Below are 15,730 nucleotides of genomic sequence, written 5' to 3' on the forward strand. Positions count from 1 at the left end.
TAGACATATGCAATGTGCAAAACCAAATTTCTAGAATGCGTCTTATAGGCTTTTCTATACCTGAAATGAAGAAAAACAATTCCAAGAACACAAGGAATGCGATGAATCTGAACTACAGAAATCCTGAAGCAGCCAAGTAACAACAAAAGCACATATATCATATATATTCAATATATTTAAGAATGACAAGTTGCCAAGAAATACAGTGAAGGGCGGAATCTCTGTGCTTTCTGAGCAAACTTAAAAAAAGAAATTCCCATCACATAATACAGATTTTCACTGCATTTCTTCTGCAACCATAATGTGGTTTATAATAGATGAGAATATAACAGACGAGAACTAAGAAACTACCAGGATATTGCATCATTCTGATGTATTCAAAGAAACAGTGTGCACAATCAAAACTAAGAAATCCAGTGAAACTGTTACACATTAGAAACATTTTAATAAAATTAAATCTAAAAGTCATCATACTCCTACAAAATAAGGCAATCAAACTCATAATTTGAAAGATGAGTAAAGAAGATGACATGATTCTAACAAAAATGACCACTGGGGAAAAAATAGGTAAAATTTTCTAACAAAAAAATGACTGCTGCATTTTAGATTTTTATAGAAAGACAGCAAATGTTGTTCAAATTATGACACCATCTTAAAAGAATGGCAGAAGTGATGGCTAAAGTGTTTGTGACAGAAGACTAAATAATTCACCTTTACCAAACCCATTTCAGTACTTAGATGACTAGTCTGAAGTTTCATGAATGCTTATAAGCCCACATAGAATGAGTGTGTCCTAGTCTCGATGCTATAGGATAGATGCCACATCACCAGAACACCATATCCCAACTGGAACTAGTTGCTTGCCTTCACCTAATGAGAAACACTAACAGAAAAATAGCAAACTGAAACAGAATTAATTATTCTCTCTATGAGCAGAGCATCTTCCATAACAGAATTTATGCAATCTAAACAGAGTGTGTTTGACTATGTAGAATGTAGTCTAATATGCTCACTGTGTAAAGAGGTAAAGCTCTATCGACAATAAGCCCAGCTCATTTCATAAGCAGTAATTTATTTAGAAGAAAAAAAGAGAAAGAAAAATAGAAGTGGGAATAGGGGGATATCGGTCTACCATATGCAAAACGTCTATGCTACAGACACCTGCATATAAGCTAGTCATCTGAGGTTACCTGTATAATCAAAGGAGAAAACCAGGCATTTCTGTGGCACAATTCATTATATCCTAATTAGATGTCTAAATCAGATCAGATAAAGTGTCTCTTAAAAGTGCGTTGACTATGTGTTGACAACAATGTGTTGACTAGAAGTGCCTTGACTATGAATGGTGACAAAAGGCTCTTGAGCCTGGACTATTAAGGTGAATGGTAGAGACAAGGTGTAACCATCTATTGTCTGGTGAAATAAAGCCCCCTTCCAAGAGACCAATTATCTAATGTTGACTTCCCCTTAGTATGCACCTGCAATAGTCATTTGTATTTATGTTAAACAGATGTAGAACCAGACTACTCCTGGCTTCACACGTTCAGACTGCATCAGATAGATGTGATGCCCTGAAACTTATTCCAGGTGAACAGCAAAAGTAAAACCGCCATCCACTTTTGGTTTTGTTCAGGTATGGGAAGGTAACAAACGAAGAACACTGCTGAACTGCTCAATCATTTCCTTCTATCACCAGATGTATGGACATTCCTATAATACTCTATATCCTACCTAAACAAACGAACCAACCAACCAACCAAGCAAGCAACCAACCAACCCTCAAATCCCCTTCTTTCCCTTTTATTTTGAAGAAAAACCCTTGTTGTGGAATAAAATGAATGAAAATGTTATGATCTACACATGCATGCACACACACAGAGACACCAGTCAGGGAATCTTAGGTACTAACATTCATACTAAAAAAACTATTGAAAAAATCATCATGATGCTTCAGGAAGTCAGATAGTCAATGAGTTGACTCTCATGGCAATACCTATTCAAGCAAAATTTTGTTTTGAATAAAGTTCCATAAGTTAAAAAAGTATATAAAATCAGATGTTGCCAAAATTAAAAATAAGAAAGAGTAAAAACATGTTTTTATTGTATAGTAGCTCAGTATAAACTTTTCCAATATTATACACCCTTCAGCTTTACATGGCTCATAAGATTAGATGTGACAGTAGCACAGGCCTCTTTAGAGATACATATGACAAACTTAGGCAGCCAGCAAGGGAACAATCACCATTTTGATAATCAATTTGAGAACTGAATTGAATTTCCAGAAATGATTCGAATGAAAATTAGCTCACAGAATGATGGGGGTTGGTACATTTGGTTTGAATGAATCAGGTGGATAAAAATAAAATAATAGAAAAAAACAAACGATATTATTTTGTAAATATTTACAGATTAATCCAAATTTATCAATTACAAAAATTAATCAGAAAACAGATTGACAGCACCTCACACAACTCAGTGATGACCATAAATCCAGACAATGTATCAGATTTCATCAGAATAGAGGTCATGTTTTAAATGAAGGTAGAATTTGTTATGCATTATTCATCCATCTGAAAATATTACAAGGCGGGACAACTTTTTTATAGTTTATTACCATAGCATATTATAAAATGTATTTGTAAAATAAATGTTTAACGGATGAGTCTATGACAAGTCTTTACAAAGCATATTATAAGATGCAAATATTGTTAAAATACGTGTACATGTTTAATGCATGAATTACAGTCATCAGGCATGGTATAAATTGTCATAAAATTTAACAAATGATAATAAGATATTTATAAATGGCATCTAAACATAAAGTGTGCACAGAGAAGAAAATGGAACTAAAATTAATCCTTGTATGAAGGCTCTTGTTTTCCCTGTCATTTTACTCAGAACAAACCAAGTTAGGTGATTTTTTTTTTGTTTGGATCCTAGTAAGCAATGTCTGAGTTAAACTCTTCTTGCTAAGCTTCCAAGGCAGCCAGAAACCTCAGTCTTCAGAAGATTTCCAGAATAAAATTACAGATAGTTGTCCATCAGCTAGGCGGCATTGATTAGCTTTAACAACACCTTCAAATTTTTTCTTATGGAGAATTAAAATGCGCTGAACTATTACTTTTGCAGACAAATTTTCTGAGGAGGTAAACTGTTGAAACTCCATATAATTCTTTGTCTACTCATCACAAAAAGCAACTTTGACAAAGTAGGAAAGAAATAACCTTACCTTTCAAATTTTGTACGCTTGATCAGTGATACTCCGTTTACAGACACTGATCTATATAAGCCTTTTGTATGCTATTGTTGTTTTTTATAATTCAATATTGTACAGCAAAACATTGATCAGAGAAAAGGTATTTATGTTTTTTGGCATATGTGTATAAACAGCGAGCTGTCACCAGAATATTTCCCAGCTGACTATAGAAACAAAATTTGTCTGCTTGAAAGAGAAATTTATATACGTTCCATCTATAAGAGTCAGACAAAATGGCAGACGAGATCCTGAAAATAAAGAAATGTCCTTACTTCCAAAATCATCAGATGTCTAGGAAGAAAGGAGAATAGATTGAGTAAGAGAGAGAGAGAAGGCAACTACAAGGAGATACCATAGACACATCTTGCAAGCTTTTGTGCAGAGATTTGCTGGTATGTGAAATCACTCATAATTACGATACAGAACTTTAATGATTTCACTGCAACTAAATAATGTTATAAATCTAGTTTAAATCTGCCAGGTTTCAGCTGCTGAAGAAGTTGATCTACAGCTTCTGAAGCACAGTCAAAGAGCATTAGCTGGATCTGAGAAGTCTGATCCTGTGATAGGAATGTTGACATTGTTCTCTCTTAATTTTCTCCGAAGTTTAACAAGATTGAATGCCTGGAAACAGGACCTAAATACATTCAAAAAAGAAATAAAGTACTAATTTTGACAGAACAGGTAAGGAAAAAAACCCCAAACTTTACATATTTTAAAAAATAAATGTATAAATTCATAGATGAAAAATCTATTTCAAGCTTTTGAACACAAAGAGTTCTTGAGCCTCACATTCCTGGGAGAATGTAAATGGAAAGGATCTTAAGTTTTTATCCTGTCTTAGCATCTCACCCTGCCCACCATTTGGGCACCTGGAGTGGGCACTCGCAAAGACAGGATATTAGGATCTGACTTAGTATCATCTCCTCTCATACTCCTCTGGACATAAACAACATAGAAGTTTTGAGCTGATATCACATGCAAAGATAGGCAACATCTCAGTTAGAGGGCTCAGTGCATGCATGACTAGCTGTAGCTTTACAAACCTTTCTTTAGAACTATTTTACAAGGAAGAGCAGGTGACCACACACATCTGTGGAACATGCCTAAGGAACACTCTTCCCTTCTCATCTGTGGAGCCATGAAACATTTTCAGTTGCACATTATGCATTTCCACACTGAAAGTCTTAGTGAAAGGACTAAGATAAGGTCCCTGATGCAGACGTAGTCAACAGCAGTCTTGTGATCCCACTGAGAAAACAACATACTCAGCCATGAGGTGCTCCTGCTATCTGCATGTCATAGCTGAAGTAAACAGCGTATTAAGTGCCTCTGAACTTTCCCACCCAGGAAGGTATTCAGAGAATTTGTGGCTAATCGGTTTTTTTCCTTAAAAGCCCTCACATTCAAGGCCCTCCACAAAGTATTTGTTTCTTCAGCTTTTCCAAACATAAAGGAACCTTGCAAGCTGGCAAAGCACAAGAGGCTTTGAAGTCACCCTAAGCCATTCCTTCTTGTGTGCCTATCTTGTTTCCTAAAGATGTGACCATTCGGGTAAAATGATTGAGCAATCAGTTCTTGGCTAAGAGTGACTGTCTCAAAGTTAAATTGAAGGTCAAGAGGATACTGCTCAGAAGTGTGAAAAATGCTGTGCAGGACACTCCCCCATCCTTCCAGCAATGACATCGCTCCCTGCTTTCTTGTGACACTGCTGGTGCTGTTTAACCTTACTTGTAAATGTGGACAAGTTTCAAATCAATCCACCAGAGGTAAAAAACCCCAAAACACAACAGATAACAAATACAGAACACAAACCAAAATGATCAAAATGTCCTAGAGTAAAGTGAGGTTGGAAAAAGATGATGAAAAGATGAATATCATAAATAAAATTAGCAATAAGTAGTTTCTCTTTTTCATATGTTGTTTTTTTTCCTTCCAAGAGTTACATGACAAATACTTAAAAAAACAACATATATTGCAAACATTGTTTAATAAAGGAAGTGGTCTTACCAGCATCTACAGCTGTTGTGCAATTATAAATGCAGGAAACCATTAATGAGAAACATATAGTAATTTTCTACATACATTTCCATAGCTGACATTGAATCCTTCTTTGTTGAGCAGCTACCTATCTCTGTGGCAGAACAATTCAACAGAAACAATGGAGCCAACAGTCTGCTGGTTCATAGAGAAATTTAGTCAATTGGACAAACTGAAGGATATTTTCAGTCCTAAAGGACTATATATATTAACTGGAATGATTCTCATATGTGTAACTACTCAACAGGCTTTAAAACCAGCTGAAGTCTGACAATGAGAGTATGTCTTGTTTCAAAAACTAAACTCGTTTTGTTTTTATTTTTGCTTTCCTATTTTATCCTGGTCTTCTTTGTAATTAATTACTCACTTCAAAAATGGCTTTTTTCGTGATGTAATTGGCACTTTATGCTTGACACACGTTAGGAAAAGGCCCACTACTCTAAACGTGAATTGTCACCTGTAGTTTCATGGTTTCATACTACAGTACACAAGGTGACAAAAGTCCAACTGAGAATGTGCACCATCCACTACAAAGAAAGAAAGCACAGTGCACTCAGCTTGTAGTTTGGTGTAGTTCAGATTTACAGAATGGTATTGGCACTCTTTGCATGCATACTCAGAAAAGAAATGTCTTTGAATAAGTAAAGCAGGACTTTTCTTGAACTGTAAGTAATAAGTGAAATGGAAACCATGTATTCTATTATTCAGGGAATAATCAATATTTTGTATTGAATTTCCAGACATCCTGTCTTTGTGTGTTTGCATGTGTCTATATTTGCATCTTCTGCTCAATTCTTCATTCTATTGGTAGTTCTTGAGTTTCTCACCCACAGATTTCTCAACAAACTCTATTGTACGACTAGTTACAACTTCTATCCCAAAGATCTACAGAAGTGCAAAGATATGTCCTTTAAAGCGTGTCCTCAAGACAAGAGCTGAGTGTTTAGCTGATTTAAGAGATTAGTGTAGCTAAATAAATTTTCTTTAAAGAAGGATGTGGCTTATTTAAAAAGCATGAAATCCTAAAATGAAAGGCAGTCCAAGGAAAGGAGATGGTTAAAGATATATCAGTAAAACTTAATCTCAAGGTCCTATGAAAAAGACTACACTGCACTGAAAAAGACAGGTTATTCACGGCAATCAGAAGGCAATACTGTGTCTTTCTTAAAGAACAGGACAGTGCCAAGGGATTTAGAGATTGGAGTTTTAATCTTTATACTTCATGTCCCTCCTGATCGGACCATTACAGAGTTGCTATGGACTGTATCCAACAAATCTTGGCATTCATCTTTCAGGGTCCTGACAAGGCCTATCTGCTATTAGTCTGATGAGATTTACACATTCTTGAGACAGCAACAGAAGATGTTGTGTGGAGTAGAAATCCAGTTTACACATGAACACAGGATACTGTAGTCCCAATACGACAGGATACAGAGGAAAAAAAGAAACAAAACAGAAGCAGAGAAACAGTACTTGGAGTGTCTGTGATATGACTGTAGTGTTCAATAGGATAAACAATAAATATTCTTCAGGGGCATATAGTCCAAGCCTAGAGAGACAGAAGTAGAAGGAGTATGACCAAAAGTCTTATGCTTTCCTATGTTGCACAATTCAGGTGAAAGCTTTCTCATTTAGACAACTGAATGAGGATCACCTTTTTGGCAGGAACTGTGCAAAGATACCAAAGTACTTGCTCCAAGAAGAAGAGACTCAGGTCATAAAAAGTAAGAGTTTCCTATGCAGTAATTCAGAAACTGCAACTAATACAGTGCTCCCGCAATATGAACAATGAAGAGGCTGTGGTATATTTTGTTCCTAATAAAGTCTAGAATCATAAAACTATATATAACAGGAAAGGACTGAGAGATCGAGTATAAAGCAGAACAAAGCACTATACAAGTAAGCTAAACATGAAAAGCTTCTACAATTCACAAGAATGTGCATATATATACATATATTAAAAAGATAATTCACTTATCTGTACAAAGACAGTTCTAGTGCAGTTTGGGTAACTGATTTGGGTAAATAACCTGATATCATGGTCTTCAGGAACCAAAGCTCCATCAGTTTTTCAAATGACAATTTTTTTCTATCTGTTCAAGATTTAGGGAGCAAAGAAATTTCACAGACACTAAATGCAATCTTTGTTTTCTCAACTAAGAAATTATTATTAGCATTATTAATATTAGAATTTCTGCTAATATTTTTTAGAAACAACCTAAATGACATTTGTAATTAGAATATATTTTATATAGAAAAACAATTACCCTGGTTTTGAAATAATAGCTCACTGATAAAAACTATTACATACAGCAGACTCTCACACAGAGATACATATGAATGGGGATGAAACCACACTCCCCTGTGGCTTTCAAAGTACAGCTTTGCTAGGTGTTACATACAGACACAATGTATGGTCTGAAATAGTTGGACTGCATAACAGAAGTATCTGTGAAGAGAAGGAAAAAAGAAATCATCCTTCTTCAGGCTACCGAATGGTATTTTATATTAAAATGAAACATCCCAAATTCAGCATAACATCATGAGATCATACATCAAAATAAAAATGGTATTATAATATTTTTGTCAGTACATCTCTCAATTTTCATAAATCTTGGATTGTTTCCTTGTTTTCTTTTTACTGTAGACTGAGGAAAGACGTGCCTGTTATAAGAAGATACAACTTGTTTCCTCTCCCACACTGTGATTATACTTAATTTTTAACAATCAGTGCAAACAGTCACATTATCAGTGTAAGCAGTTAAATTACTCCTTCAATATGCATCATATTAATCAATACTGTCTGTCTTCTACCACCATGGCATTCACTTACCATTCTACATTCCTCTGGAGTGCCGCAAAGTCATCTCTAATCTTGATAAGGCTAAATAAGTTTTTTGGTCATCTTTAAATTTTGACACATATGATATCCTTCAGCCCATTTTCCAGCTCATTAATAAATATATTAAACAATGCTGTTTAATGTACAGGTCAGTGGTAGACAGAAATGTTAACCTTTTGCCATGCTGAAAATTGACAATTTACTCCTACTCTATCTTCTGTCTCTTAACTTGTTTCTAACTTATGATGGAACTTTAACTTTCACCCAGAACTATTCAGTTTTCCTAATAATCACTTGTGAAGGACTGTGTCAAAGGCTTTTTGAATGTCCTTTTGAATCATATTGCTTGGTCTTATTTTAAAAACATATTTATTTTTGAGACATTTACAAATATTTCTTGTAGATTGAAAATACTCGAGTCTTCTTACTAGATGCAATAGAGATGTGCATGCTCTGCAATTGCAAGTAAACTTCGAGGCCACAGAAGAAGAGTGTGATTTGTCCCCGAGAAAGGTCAGACCACCAAAAACTTCCAGCTGAATCAGTAATGCAGAAAAATGAATCGTAAGGCCGTATTTTATCCTGTTAGAATGAAGCACTTCAATGCACATGGTAAATCACACAGGCGATGAAAGACTCAGAAGCGGCAGCAGCAGCATGGGAATTACTGCAGCTGTACGAAGGCTCCCATGTTGCTGACCAGGACCACGCTGAAGGCACTGCACAGACACAGAGTGAAAGGATTGTCCTATGTAAGACAAGAGATGACAGTGACAGACTGATAGGAAATACCTGTCATGATAGCAGGCAATATATGTGCCTAAGCTTTCTATACATAAACTGGAGAAGTCTGAATGACTGACTTGGAGGAGGATAATGAGGTACCTCACAATCATTACAGACAGCACCGGAGAAAGTACAATAGGGCTTATCTGAAAATCTAGAAGTAGGAAATTAATGGCTCATTTTTTTTCTACTTTATGAGGAATAATGGGTATCGTGAAGTCAGTCTGTGAAGGATTATAAAGCTGAAAACAAACTGCCTGTATTTGATGCTTTGAAGGGGAACTGGGGAAAGACACAGAGAGAGATGTTAGGAAAATAATCTGTGCAGAACAGTGGCAGCAATGAGACAAGATGACATTTGTCATGTGCTGAAAAGAGGCCAGTTGTAGTAACTGAAATGTGGAGAACCTGCACGAGAGTTTCAGCTCAGCGCACAGCTTAAAAAGAAGGATGGATGTGAGGAATAGGAAAGATACCGAAATTCAAGAAGCTGTTTATGTTCCAAGCTTAAGACAACCAACATGCTGATACAGTTGACAGTGATGGAGAAAGGGTGTGAGAGAGGAAAGATTATTCCTGTTGGTCTTTAAGTTGATGTCTAAGCATCCACAGGTTGGTATCAGGAAGATGGGATGAGTTTTATGTGTCTGGGGTTTTTTTGTGGTTTGGTTTTTTTCTTTTTAAATAGAGGAAATGGTACCTGGAGTACAAATCGCAAAGATGATGATTAGGTTTCTCATTTAGATTAACTACAACAAAGATTCTCTGAAGAAAATGGCAAAGGAGCAATTAGAAGGATAAAAAGAAAACCAGGAGTGCAGGATGGAATTGGGAGAAAAAAACTCCTCACCATTATTGAGAACAGCATACCTACTGAGCTCACAAACTGGCTAAGGGGATGAAGAAGTGAATGGCTGAGCAAAAGAAGTGAATGAAAGAAAGCAGCAGGTTCAAGTATGAACTTTTTATCAAATTTGTCAGCTTCTGTCACGAAATCAATTTTACTTTTTCATCTAGCTTCTTCTGTCAATTCCCTTTTCATGGCAGAAGTAATTTAAATTATTTGAAAATAAAAAAATTCCAACAGAAGGGTACAGCTGACAAAATCTGTTGCAATTAGTGGCACTGTCAGCTCAGCCCAAGAGGTGGCTGATAAAAAGTGAGAACCTGCTGTATCCAAGAGTCTGTCCTTGGACATTTGCTATGAAAAGTCACCTTCAGTTACAATTTATGTACAGATTATGCATGAAAGAAGATAGAGTTTTGTTCTTGCCGATTACTCAGTATGAAGTGTTAGTTTCTCAGCAGACAACAGAAGTAAGATGCCAGTGATCCCTGAAGCTAAAGTTCCCTTTTGCAATTACAGAAGAGAGCTCTTTTACCAACACTGTCTACCAGAAATACCATTTAAATGTCCCCCAAACAGTTACTGATGTATGGTATTCGGATTACGGAGCTGGCAATGTATTTGATGCAACCTAACTCTCACTTTTGTGTAAACACGTATTTAAATACCTATCAAACAGATTTTTAGCATTCTGCATAGTGGTTGAGAAATACAGAAACTGCTAAGATCCAGAAACTGTTAAGACTGGGAACTGAATTACACTTTTTTTGGAGACTGTAGGGCAATGTGTATCTATTGTTTTGCCAATGACATCTGATGACATTTAAAGTGTATACAACTGCTCTAGACATCACCTGTTTTACTCACTTGATATTTCCCAGCACTACACCAAAGTGTATTCTAATGCAGCTAAAATGAAATGCAGGAACATGATAAGCTAATCTATTCTAATGCAGCTAAAATGAAATGCAGGAACATGATAAGCAGAAATTCTGTCATATTTTGTTAGATTTTTGGCACTATATTTTTTATTTGTGACTGCCATATTGAACTCAGAAATACTGGCTAATAATGGTGGAAATGGGTACCAAGGAACAAAAAAAACCAATTGATAACTCAAGACTCAATCAAGCCCATGGCAAAGTTGATGACAGTGTTAAGCATAAAGGAAAGAGTAAATGTAAGATGCGTCTGTATGGAAAAGCAGAGTTAATTTCAGACTGAATTGTAAATAAAAACTCAAACAGCTCTAAAGCATTCCAAGAACGAGGAAAAGCCCAGTGACAGAAAAGAAGGATCAGTACTAAACCCTTACTTCTATGCTTTCTGTCTATACTTAAAAAACAATACAATTCTGGGGAATTAAAATAGGTGCTGAAGATGTTAAAGAATAGGTGATTCATAAATTAACCAGGAAAAATACTGAATCCTATATAGTTTAGTCAGTAGACTTTTTTTTTTTTTATTAATACTGTTTTCGTTTAATCTTACAACTTTAGCATTATGTTTTAACGTAAATGATAAGACCCTTGATTAGTACAAAGGAGCATAATTTATCAAAAAGGAGTTGCAGATTTAGGTCATTCAAGGATGTTATTAGATATTATTTTATTGTAACAATCACCACTTATTTTGTAATTAGAACATTTTAATGTTTTAGCTGGCATTTTAAACCAGCTATTAGAAAATAACTTATGTTTACAGCCTAATATCACCTAAATATACTGGCTTTCTTAACTCTGTGGGGAACCCTTTCAAAACAATACATGGAGATGCAGTGATAAAAACTCCCATCAAAGTCCACAAGAGGTATGTGGCTTAACACATTCTCCTATGTGATTTGCATTAGCTATCAGCCTGTTCAACAATATGCCTTTAAGTAAACACAAAACTGAATATTAATTGAGCAAAGGGTACGCGTTATCATGTTTAGTCAGTTTAAACTACATATAAGCAACTGATTTACCTTATACTGAAACAAAGCAAAACAAACTGTTGAGTTTCATCCAGAAAAGCTATAAAAATTAACAGCAGCTGAAATGTAATGTTCATGAAAACCGGCATTATATTAAAAATGACTTCTTCATTTTTTTTTAGAAATATAAAACTCCTTATGAATATTTTAATACTTTAGAACAGCCAAGTTCCATTTGCTCTTTTCACTATATATTAGACAGTATTTGTTTTTTATTAATTCGTATTATGTGATTGATGACACTAGGGCATGTGGCTGACTTGCTGAGTTTGTACCCCACAAGGATTTAGTCAGGCATTAGTGCAAGCGGCCACTCTGCTGACAGGCAGGAGAAGCCAGGGTAAGCAGACACTTCAGCCTCCTTATGTGCTTGCACGGGTGGTGGCCTGCCTAGTTCCAAGGAAGTCCCCCACCCGGGGAACACCTAGTGCTGCTCTACCCTGAACCGAAAACTTAAGGAACTGCTAATATACTGCTAAAACTGCCCATGATATAGCTATATAGAGCACCGAATATTCTTGTGTGTGCGTATGTGTGTGTGTATATATGTTATTCTGTACTTTTAGTTTAAAATTAAGTGCATTAGTACATGCCGCAAAATCAAAGATTGTTCCTCAGAGGCTTACAAGCGTGGCTATGGATTCCTGTTTATAGATGATATTGTTAGGTGAAGAAAAAAGGTTAACTTATATGAGAATAGACAGCAGGTAGTCTACAGTTATCTCCCAGGTAGTCTATAGATATCTCGTCTGCCAATAACATACCAAATGCTCCCCCTTAATCAACTTCTATTCCCATATTAGTTTCCAGAGATTAAAAAGGGGAAAAAAAAACCCTAATAGACTAGATATTCAGACATATATCACAATTTGGAAGGAAGAAAAAAAATTAATAAATAAGTAGCAAACCTAGCCATGATTTAGCGAAAGATATTTTTAGCTAAGGTTCCAGTAATCAAAGTGATGTAGCTGTATATGAAATACCAAAACAGTAAAGATTTTTTCGTATTGGATACAGACATAATCTTCAGATGTTGTAAACTGATGAAACTCACTGCTTGCTTGATATAAATTATGTTGCTGACAATAAACTGCATTTTGAGAGAAAAGAAATCACTTTGCCATCAAGTGACAATCAATTTTATTTGCAGCGGGAAGGAGAAGGCCTCTGGAAAAGCACTCCATTGAATTTTTCATTGTTGCAGTCTGTGCTGGAGCCGGCTGTTCAGGGCAACTATTTTCAAATACTGTAATGATACAAAACAAAATACTGAAAAAATCTTATGCACAGTGTGATATCCTATCTTCATTTTCATAACTGGGATATACCGTGAGCTAACACAGAGGCGACATTTGAAATAATGGACTAGGTCTTCCCTGTGTTGAAAAAGGCAGAATTATAGAAAATCTGTGCTGATTCTGTCCAGTAAAAGGCTTGCTTGAGGGTCTTCTGCAAAAGCATTACCTAAGTTTACAGGACAAGAACACACATATTACAAGTTGTTGAAAGGTGTCTCTCTTCCTGTCATATTGCAACTCACTTTAGTTGCAGACTGCAAAGAAGCCACTCTCCTCTCTACAAGACTCAAAAAGCACTGTTGTTTTGTAGGGGAAAAAAGGCACAAGGGACTGTGTATGAAGAATGTATTCTAGAACCTCAGAAACTTCAATTACTTTGTGATTTTTAAAACCTTTTCTTTACGTATATGAAATGGTATTTCCTGAATTACAGCTTATTTGTGCTTTGTCACATACACATTGAATGAAGTTTGTGTACATTTTTCATACCTTTTCTGCACTGCACAAGAATTTTCCTTTTGTAATGGAATTCCCCTTTCAAATATAATTAACAAAACAAAACTGTACTTAAGAAAGGATGTCTCCAAAACTCCTAACGAAGCTGCTTGTAACATTCAGTAAAAATATTCATGCAACAAACATGTCTAGGCAAATCTTTTACCAAATAATAAGCAAAAAAATCCCAAAACAAAACTCTTCCATATTTTAAATGCTATCTTTAACCTCATAGACATTCTTCACATGAACATCCACATTTTCTATTAAATTGCTACTTTTAGACAGTACTCTGTGTACTATGATCCTCTTAATCCACAATTCAGGACTGATAATCATTCTTTCCTTTGTACATTTCTAGGGATCTGCTGAAATGCTTGGCTGCCTAAACTACAGTAATTTGCTTTATGCAATTGTAAATTAAATTTTGTGGAAGTGGAGAGTGATTTTTAAAAAAACACTTTTCCTTTCAAGAAACTTAATACAGGAAAGAAAATTCAAGAGGAAGAGACATCCACAGCTCTGTAGGAACACAGGGAAGCAAAACAAAACACAGAGCAGAAATTATAATTTTACAGTTATGTTACATCATGTGTACTTTCCTTGCCCAAGCTGTCGTATAGTATATTTTATATAAACATAGAGCTCATGTTACTTTTATCTTGTAATAATTCTTTTTCATCTCTTTAATACACCAATGAAGAATATTGACTGAATCATAAATGTTTTCCCCCTGCTTATCGGTCATTTTACCTGGAAAAAACCAAGCTGTTTACTTTGTATTCTGTCAGTTCAAACTGTGCCAAAGTGACTAGGTCCAGTAAAATAAATAATGCATTCCTTAGAATGCCACATAAACAAAACCCAAATTTGAATAACAGCAGCTACAGGAATCTAAAAAAAAAAAAAGAAAAGAAGAAAAAAGTGTGGCCCTAATATTGTGTTCATTAGAGAGCACTGAAAAGATAAAAAGGATTGCAAGGCTAGGCAATAACTTAAAGAATGTAGCAACTAATTTTAATTAATAGCAACATTAGACAATGAATTTATACGAAATTATATTACATATAGAAAAATTGCTCAAAGAAGTATCTTTTTTTCACTTAAGAGTGATCATTAACCCATAAAAGCCCTAACTCTATCAAATATTTTCACAGATAGGGAACGCCAAACAGTGGTAGTAGTCCATCAAAGATGCTACAATAAATGATTTGGATTCTCTGAGAAGTTGTCCAGCTACAAGTTCTGCTCAGGACATTTTATTACACAGATCCAGGCTTTTTAAATGAGTATATAAAATTATACCCTGATTAGTTTGATCTGTGCTCTACATATTTGTATGGATGTTTATAAGAAGGTCCAGCCACTAGATTTGCTGAGATTCAGAAGTACTAAAGCAAAACCAAACCCAAGTCATTACCTATTCACCATGTAGACCTTGTCTTTATCACCTGGTTATTCTTGACAGAGCTGGGTGAGATCTTTCAAAAAGATGATGTTACCACCAAGGGCTGTAATTTGAGCTGCAGTTTTTCTCCAGCACAAATGAAATGGGTCACAACAACCCCAGGCAATGCTACAGGCTGGGGGAGGAGTGGCTGGAAAGCTGTCTGGCAGAGAAGGACCTGGGGGTGTTGGTTGACAGGTGGCTGAATATGAGCTGGCATTGTGCCTAGGTGGCCAAGAAGGCCAATGGCATCCTGCCTTGTATCAGGAATAGTGTGGCCAGCAGAACCAGGGAGGTGATAGCACCCCTGTACTCAGCACTGGTGAGGCCGCACCTCGAGTACTGTGTTCAGTTTTGGGCCCCTCACTACAAGAAGGACATCGAGGTGCTGGAACGTGTCCAAAGAAGGGCAATGAAGCTGGTAAAGGGTCTAGAGCACAAGTCTTAGGAGAAGCGGCTGAGGGAGCTGGGGTTGTTTAGTCTGGAGGCTGAGGGGAGACCTTCTTGCTCTCTACAACTACCTGAAAGGAGGTTGTAGCCAGGTGGGGGTCGGTCTCTTCTCCCTAGTAACAAGCGATAGGACGAGAGGAAACGGCCTCAAGCTGTGCCAGGGGAGGTTTAAGTTGGATATTAGGAAAAACTTCTTCACCGAGAGGGTGGTCAGGCATCGGAACAGGCTGCCCAAGGAAGTGGTTGAGTCTCCATCCCTGGAGGTATTTAAAAGAAGGGTAGACATGGCGCTTA

The 15,730-nt window shown here is 36.1% G+C and overlaps 1 protein-coding gene across 12 annotated transcripts in view; it reads right to left on the reverse strand.

Moving 5' to 3' along the window:
• Window positions 1-15,730, reverse strand: part of FOXP2 (forkhead box P2) — a 440,831-nt gene that overhangs the window by 90,741 nt on the left and 334,360 nt on the right. The window lies entirely within an intron of this gene.

This window comes from Nipponia nippon, unplaced genomic scaffold (assembly GCF_047370975.1).
Source record: "Nipponia nippon isolate SJK-2023a ecotype South Korea unplaced genomic scaffold, ASM4737097v1 scaffold_3, whole genome shotgun sequence".
In the NCBI taxonomy this organism is placed as follows: Eukaryota; Metazoa; Chordata; class Aves; order Pelecaniformes; family Threskiornithidae; genus Nipponia; species Nipponia nippon.